The sequence below is a fragment of the Puma concolor genome, chromosome D2, assembly GCF_028749965.1.
Source record: "Puma concolor isolate L17-30 chromosome D2, mPumCon1.1.hap2, whole genome shotgun sequence".
In the NCBI taxonomy this organism is placed as follows: Eukaryota; Metazoa; Chordata; class Mammalia; order Carnivora; family Felidae; genus Puma; species Puma concolor.
This window is the reverse complement of record NC_141677.1, coordinates 50,873,597-50,881,988: the sequence shown is the minus strand read 5'-3', so window position 1 is coordinate 50,881,988 and position 8,392 is coordinate 50,873,597. Positions and strand designations below refer to the sequence as shown.

Sequence of the window (8,392 nt, the reverse complement as noted above, 5' to 3'; positions counted from 1 at the left end):
GGGGGCAGCCCTAGAAGCATGTATCAGTAGGTACGGGAGAGGCCTATGCCTTAGGAGACTCCAAACAAGTAGCCTCTCCCCGAGCTAGTGGGCTCTTTACAGCTGGCTGTCACGTCCAGGAGGCTCACACCAAACTGGGATCCCAGCAGGACTCCCTACGTGAGCATTTTTGAGCCCAGTGCGGGTCTGGCCTGGAGATCGTACCACCCGAGGAATTCTCAGAAGTTGAAGAGAGGGCTCTGCCTTCTTCCCCCTGGTCCTGCACCTGCCCCCGCTATGACATCACTAACTTCTACTCCTGGTCTCCTGAGCAGCCCACATCTACTTGTCTGACCAGCCTCAGCCACCGAGGGGTTGAGGGCCCCAGTTCCTGCCACCTACTGTCATCTGCTCGTGTGCATGAAGGGGAGAGGCCCAGCAGCCCCTCACTCTGGGCTTCACTAGAGCTGGGGCAGAGGCAGAAGTGGGGCACCTCCTGCTGGCCCCCCACTTCTTCCCCTGGGCCCAGGCATGGAGGTGCCTCTCAGGATGGAGGCCACACCACGGGAGCTGGCAGTGCGGGAACAGCCAGATCTCAGGTGCCTGACCCTCCCTTCTCCCTCCGGCCCACCCTATAGCTAGGGGTGCGTTGGCTTGCTGATCGGAAGATCTGCGAGGGCACTGGCACTGTCCCAGGAGACACCTCAGCCCCATCTCTGGCCACCCCGAGCTGTAAGTGCACCCTGAAGGGGAAGTTGGGGCCCAGAAATGAAAGCTCTATCCAATCAGGGCTTATCTCCTAGATTCTAGGATCCTTGCCAGGACCTCATGGGTCCCATTGCCTGGTCGGGAGCCAAATGGGGCCTCAGTCACTCATCCACAGGGCCTCTGGAAGCCCAGGTGATGCAAAGTCTGCTGACCCCCACTTAGATGTGTCTTTTCTCCTCTGCTCTAGGTCCTGGTTCTACTCCTGGGTGTACCCAGAACCTCCACATCTCTCTCCTCACAGATCCAGGACCTGCCGGGTTGTGTTGGAAGCTTCCACCATGGTACGTGCCTTCCCACTCTAGCCTTTGGCCATCCTACCACAGCCGCGTCCCAGACCTTACCCAGGGGCCTGAGAGACACAGGCAAGAGACTTTTAACTCCCTGTGCTGAGAGAGACTCATATTGCCCCCTCCTCCTCTCACTGGCCTCTTTCCCCATCCCAGAGATTTCAAAGGTTCTACCGCTTCTGTATGAAAAGAGAGCCCAAGAAGGGACAGACGGGGTGGGCACTGGGTCTGTGAGATCCTCATTCTCCTGCCTCAGCTAAGAAATGCTCCACCCACCAATCCCTCTCCCTCCTCCCGTGTCCCCTTCCTTCTCTACCTTTCCTGGGAGGATGCTGCAAGTGTCAGGCCTGGCCCCCAGGCAGGCTCTCAGCAGCTGGGAGCTCCCATTCTGTATGACAAAAACTTTCAGTGCCCACCGAGGGGATTCCCGGCAGGAGGGATCAGCCCCGCCTCTGGCAGGTGGAATCTGGGCTGGGGGCCCACAGCATCCACGCCCCACCCCACCTGCCCAGCCAGGTCTGGCGGTGGCCCAATGGGCAGCTCCATCCTGGGAAGAAGGTGGCTGTGCTCTCCTGATCCACAAAGGCGCGTAGCCCTTTGGAGGTGATTGAGGATGGCGATGACTAATTGTGTCAGCAGTTGGTCTCAACTCGAGCCTTGTCCCGATTAAAATGGAAATGCTTCCTGTGATTTGCGGGCAGGAGCTGGAGTGGAGGGAGTGGGGATATTTACGCAGATTTGCAGGGATCCTGCCCGAAATGGATCTGCGGAGTAAAAGCGATTTATCTCGGCGAGTCAGGGCCTGCAGCGTGATTTAATTAAGGCCAGATCAGCCATAGTCTTTGGCTCTCCCGTGCCCGGCATCGCTGGGTGGCGGTGCTGAGCGGGCCCTCCTTCCCTCTCCTCCAGGACCAGGGAGGTCGGAACACACTCCTGGACTGTGAGGTTGCTCCCTCAGCTTGCCAGGCCCGTGTCCAGGACCTTGTGCCTGGACCGCATCCCAGGCACAGTGGGGAAGATCAGGATGCCTACAGTGTGGCCCTGGGGAGGGTCAAACATGTGCAGTCACCTCTCTAGGGCTTCCCACATGGGCACTCATCACGCCTCACAGCACAGCCAGGTCAGCAGCTGCACGGAGGGTTTGTGAAGTCACACGGCCAGTAAATGACAGAGTTGGGACCCACACCCCAGTCAGTGTGACCTGCGACACCGTGATCCAGGGCTGAGGACGCAAGACTCAGAGTGTAGTCACCTTCTCAGGAATGCCTGGGTGAGGACTGAGGGAGAAGAATATTCTTTGGGCCTCAGGTGGGCCTGGCTGTGGATGCTTTGTCTCTGAGATAGGTCCTAACTGGTAATGATGATTGTTAGTAATGGCATCCGCCAGTTGCCGTCCCACTCCTGGCAGATGCACACACAAAGACACGAAGGAGAGGAAAGGACACACCAAAGCCCGGGAGAGACAAAGGCAGGGCACAGTCGATGGAGCCGGTCAGGAGACCCGCGTGGGTCAGCAGGCATCTGCTCCGTGAACTGTAGTCCCGCCCGTGACAAAGGTAGTGGTCTCGCGTGGCCCTCCATCCATCCCGCCTCTCAGAGCGCAGCGCGGGACCAAGCAGAGCCTGGAGCATCCCCACGCCTGCCAGGGGGGCTGCTGCCACCCCTCCTTCTCAGCGAAGGAGAGGGGAGAGGCCGGCACCCCTGGGCCTTGCCCGCCTTTGGTGTGCAGACCCAGCCACTCTGGGGCGCCGGGGGGCCAGAGGCAGAGGGCATAAGCTCTGTGCAAACATCCTGCCTTCTCCCCAGGATATTGTCTTTAATAAAAGACCATGGAAATGTCAGCTAGTCTAAACAAATAGCCAAGTTTTATGGAGGATGAGCAGCCTGCCTACAAGCGCCTCCAGGGCCTGCTTTTCAAGGTGGCCTTGGAAAATTGTGTGCCAGCAAGGAAATGTGGAATCTTGCCTGTCGGGGTGAGCATTTAGGATCGTGACAACTGAGCCCAGAAAGGCAGGGCTTGCAAGGTCCCTGGGGAGGAAGGGGCAGGTAGACCCTGGGCCTGGTGTGGGGTGACTGGCCTTTAGGGGCTAGGTTCCCATCAGACGGGGGCTCCCTCTTCAGGACCCTCAAGCAGGGCCGACGGAGGCCCTGGGGGCAATGGGGTCGGGGGTAGCTCTGACCACAGACACCTCTTGGGCCTGGCGTCCGTCCCTCCCTCCTGTCCCCTCCTGTGCAGGGGTCTACTTCCTGGACCCTCATCTTCCATCTTATTCATTATGCACATGTCTGTGTTAGGGAAGGCACACCGAAGGCGGGGGAGAAGGACACCCAGAATAAAGAGGGAACTTACAACCAGCTCCTGACAAACTGGGGACTGGGCCCGGCTGGGAGCTGCAGAAGCAGCTGCTGGCTCAGCCCCCGACAACAATCAGGATGCTGAGTCCACTCAGGGTTTGCGGTGTCCCCGGGGTCCTGCTGCAAACAGCAGGCTGTGAGCGCCCACACTCCATGAAGAGCAGCTCCAGTCATGCGCAGAGCAGGCGTGCAGGCTGATGTCACAGATGAGAAAGGCTTCCAGGGTGCTGGGCCCTGTGTGGGTTCACATGGCCCCCACAGATTGTGGCCACTTGCAGGGAGAGGCACCGAGTCAGCTCTGGCTCAGGAGAGTGAGGCCCTGAGAGTGAGCCTCAGAGGGCTAGCGGGTCACTTTTAGGGCAGCAGTGAAGGTGAGCCGCATGGCCTTGGGGCCTCATTTCGGGCACCCCACCCCGCCCCGTCACTGATGAGGACGGTCAAGCCCACCCCAGGCAAGGCCACCGAGGCTGTGTGGGTGGATGAAGAGCCAGCACCGAAGCCAGTGGCGAGCTCCCCAGCCAAGGCAGGGCCTCTGGGGTGGCCATACAGGGAGAGGGGCACAGGCTTTACAGTCCTGTGGGCCAGGCTTGAATCTCAGCTCTGCCCCTGAGGGGCCAGCAGGGAGACCTTGGGCAGTAAGTCAGGGAGCCACCCAGCTTCCCCATTTCCTCATCTGTGAAGGTGGGGAATGACTTCCACCTCACGTGCTGTGAGGAGGAGAGTGAGATGATGAGCTGGGTGCCGGGCACAGAGCAGAGCACTCCAGAGGAACATCCCCCTCCTCGGGATCCCTCTGAAGCCGATGCCAAGGCAGGCCCTTCTCACTGTGGAGGACTCCAGCCTCGGGCCTCTGGGAGAGGGGTCCAATGTGGCAGATGGTCTTTTCCCCAGAAGCCCACAAAAATAACTCTGGTCCCTCATGTTCTCCTGGAACCTGCCACTCCTCCCCCAGGAGGGGGGTCTGTTTCGTCTCCTGTTGAACTCTGGGTGAGGTGGGGATTTGGCGGGGAGCGGGCCTTTGTGGCTGGCTGGCTGAATAGAATTTTGCAGAAATGACACCAAGTGAAATCAGAGACTAGGTCAGACAAGGCAATTTGTTTTCTACCCAGTTCTCTCTCTCTCTCTCTCTCTCTCTCTCTCTCTCTGTCTGGAGTTTCACCCTTGGTGGCCGCCATGTTTGGGAAAGCCCATGACTCCCAAGGGGCCGCACGGAGGCAGTCAGCCTGATAGCCCCAGTGCAGGTCCCAGCAGCAGCATCCACGGCCAGACCTGGGAGCCACAAGTCTTCAGATGACTCTAGCTGTGCCAGCTGACTTCAGTAGAACAGAGACAAACTGTCCCCACCAAGCTCTGGCCAATGTGCCATTTTGTGAACTGAATCAACATTGTCATTGAAGCCGCTAATCTGCGGATCTGCGGGGTGATTGGGTATGTACCAAGAAATAACTCAGCATTCTGGGGCTGGGCCTTTTCTCCTGAACTCACGGGATTGGGGCCTGAGCATGGGAGGCTGAGTGCCAGTGTCCCCCACTCTGCCTCTCGTCAGATGAATCTGGAAGACCCTGGTCCGTGAGGCCTGTCTCAGGAGACAAGGCCCCAGCAAGCATTCTGTCCCTCCTAGCGCGAGGCCCCGGCACAAGGCTCTACTTGTAGTCTGGTTGACTTGTGCAAGAGAACCGTGTGCAAGGCAGGACTGTCATTTTTCACATGAGAAAACTGAGGCTCCAGGATTGGCGGAATCCCTTGTCTAACGCGTCCCCATTTGACCTTGAAGAGGCACACCAGGGAATGATTTAAGAGCCTCTGCTCTAGATCACCCCCATGCCAGCCATGGCCCCACATTGCTGGGGCAAAGCAGCAGCTCTCAGCCACAGGCGCCCCCATCAATCAATATTTTTAATTACTTACATGATTGACTAATAAAATTCTCCACTGACTAATTGATTTTTTGATTAAGCGAGAGCCTCTGTTTTTATTAAAAGGCTACTTAGATGAGTTTTTTTCCCCCCCACTAAAATGGGAGGTTGTATGTCTTTTGGTCATTTTGGAAGAAGAAAAATGGGAGGGGGCAAGACCAAGGGAGACCTGGAGGCCAAGAGTACAGGCCCAAACCGAGAGGCCCTGTGATAAATTAATGGACAACCGTGCTCACCATCTGCCTGGCCAGACACCCAGAGTCTCCAGCAGTGGGCTAAGTGCTGACCAGAGGGACCCTCAGACTTGGGCAGCCAGCTCTGGAAACACATTTTACCCGAGACAGGCTCAGCCAGAACTGCTTCCAGTGTTTTTTAAAGTGAACTGGAAACTTCGCTTTGTATTTTAATAGAAGTATTGGTTTTTATTTTTATTTCTTTAAAAATTTTTTTTAATGTTTATTTATTTTTGAGAAAGAGAGAGAGCATCAGAGCATGGGCAGGGGAGGGGCAGAGAGAGAGGGAGACACAAAATGCGAAGTAGGCTCCAGGCTCTGAGCTGTCAACACAGAGCCAGGTGCAGGGCTTGAACCCACGAGCCATGAGATCACGACCTGAGCTGAAATCAGATGCTTCACCGACTGAGCCGCCCAGGTGCCCCGAAAGTATCGGTTTTTAAATGATAGAAGTAACTCATTCTTCCTGCACAATTTGGAAAAGACAGACAAATCTAACAAAACAACAAAGCAATAAGAGAAGTCTCTCAGCCTTGGGCTGTGGCCTGAGAGGGCAGCTGATGGGGGCACTATAGTGTGCTTTCCCAGGGGTCCAAGGCCCCAGAGAACTGTCACCATAGAAACCACTAATGTCCCTGGGCTCAGAGAAATCTGCTCAGGGCTACCACACTGGTGGGCCTCTGTTTTATTTTTTGCTTTACCACACCTTTAAAACTGTGACGTGGTTTTTTTTTTTTTTTTAATGTTTATTTATTCTTGAGAGAGAGAGAGAGAGAGAGAGAGAGAGCAGGGGAGGGGCAGAGAGAGAGGGAGACAGAGTATCCGAAGCAGGCTTCGCACTGTCAGCAGTGAGCCTGATGTGGGGCTCAAACTCACAGACTGTGAGATCATGACCTGAGCCACAGTCAGACGCTCAACCAACCGAGCCACCCAGGCACCCCAAAACTGTGTTTTTAAATGGCTCCAGAGGAGCCTGTCCTGCTGAGGAGCCATTGTCTTATGAACACTTGTCATTGACTGGGGAAGACAAAGACAGGTCATGGTTAGAGTGAGGAAAGGTGGTTGTTTGGTGAAGAAGGGACAGGGAGTAGAGGGCAGGCCTGGGCTTTAGGGAAGGGCACCCGCCATGGCCATGAGATGGCCCGATCCTCAGGTTCCTCCCCTGGAGCTCAGTGCTTCTGCAGGGGTTCTCCAGGGCCTGGCCGCTCCCAGGTCTCAGTGGGTAGGCACTTATAATGGGAAGGGAGCTACATTAGTTCAGCTCTGGGCCCCAGGCGCACCTCTGCCCATCACATCCATAGTTACTGCCATGCTGCTCGCCCTGATCCCACTCTGACCTCATCTTTTATCAACTGCTACATTTCCAGCAACCAGAACAGTAGGCAGCACATGGGGGCTCAGTGACGATGTGAAAAGTGAATGCTGAATAAACCCACCTTACCCTTGAACACTCCTTCTGAGCCAACCCTGGAGCTGTGAGATGATGACCTAGGCACCTGCCCCCTTAGGAAGGTCATGGCAGATGTGCAGAATGATGGGTGATGGCGCCCCCTCTGCCTCATGCCAGCCCTGTGCACAGAGACCACTGTAATGTCCTCATGGGCAGAGGTGGGGCCTACCACCCAGAGGTCTTGTCCACCTAACCAGTGACCAGGTGGCCTGCCCTCAGCTGGATGTGATGCCCCTAGACCCAGGCAGGGCCCAGAGACTTTCCCAAGCCAACCACCATGTCTGTGGGACCCAGAATGTCTCTGGAATAAATAAAATAAAATTCACTGGGTTTTTTTCTCATACGAAAATAACATCTGCTCAAAGGAAAAAACCAGAAAGAGGTCACTTGTCCTCCTCCCCTAAGTGCTAATGACATGGGAAGGAAAAGTGGGGACATTTCAGGAATGCAAAGGCAGAGAAGAGTGCCAGCCACTCCTCTCTGGATCTTAGAATATCCAAGGGACACATTCACATCCAGGTGCACTGTGACCTCCGCATGGCTGGCTCCCCTCAGTGCAGTGAGTCACTCCCTCCTGGAAGTGCTTCCCTCCCTGGCCAGGGCCAGAGAAGCTGGAGCAGGTGGCCACAGTGGGATCCTAGCCCATGCAGGAGGCCCTCGAGTCTCACCTCACCTGCCACCCACCCCGGGTGCCTGGTCCCCTGGCTGGCTCCACACTCTCATCCCGATGGGTGGACTTTGGAATGTCCCAGGATGCTCAGTTCTTGGTCCTCTTCTCTGTCACACTCCTTCCTCAGTGATGTCATCCGAGCTGTGGTCTCTGTGCATCTGTGTGCTGATGCCACCCACGAAGATCACTCTGATTCTCTCAAAGACACCTCAAGGGTAACTTGAGCCAGCTCCTGACTCATCCCAAACACTCACGCCAGTCCCCCCAGATCTCCTCCCCATTGTAGCAGGTGGCAGCCTCATCCTTCCAGGTGCTCAATTCAAAGTCCTGGAAGCTAAGCGACTATGACTCTGCCATTGTCCCCCAGCCTCCCTCAACAAACCCTCCGAAACCACCCAGGGGCCTCAGCCATGCCAGTCTGCCTAAACCACTGTAATTGCTCCTAACTGGTCCTGCACCCACTTGGTGCCTAGCCAATGACTGTTAACACAGTGATCCTGAGAAAGCAGAGGCTGCTCTTTATCTCCTGGCTCACTAGCCTCCGTGCTTCTCACCCTCTATCCTCTAAAGGAAACCCATCATGTTCGCCATGGCCTTCAATGCCCACAGAACCTGGTCCTTACCTCCTTGCCAAACATGTCTCCCAAACCCTCTTCCTTCTCCCTGTGCTCCAGGCACAGTGACTTCCTGGGGCTCCTGGAGCCCATCAAGCATGTTGCTTCAGACCCCCTAGT

General features: G+C 56.1%; 1 long non-coding RNA gene across 1 annotated transcript; it reads left to right on the top strand.

Annotated features, from left to right (window-relative positions):
* Positions 1-343: 343 nt before the first annotated feature.
* Positions 344-2,875, top strand: LOC147576059 (uncharacterized). Its single transcript, XR_015241714.1, has 3 exons — positions 344-578; positions 935-1,028; positions 1,191-2,875. It is a non-coding gene; the product is annotated as an uncharacterized LOC147576059 (long non-coding RNA).
* The last annotated feature ends 5,517 nt before the right edge of the window (positions 2,876-8,392 follow it).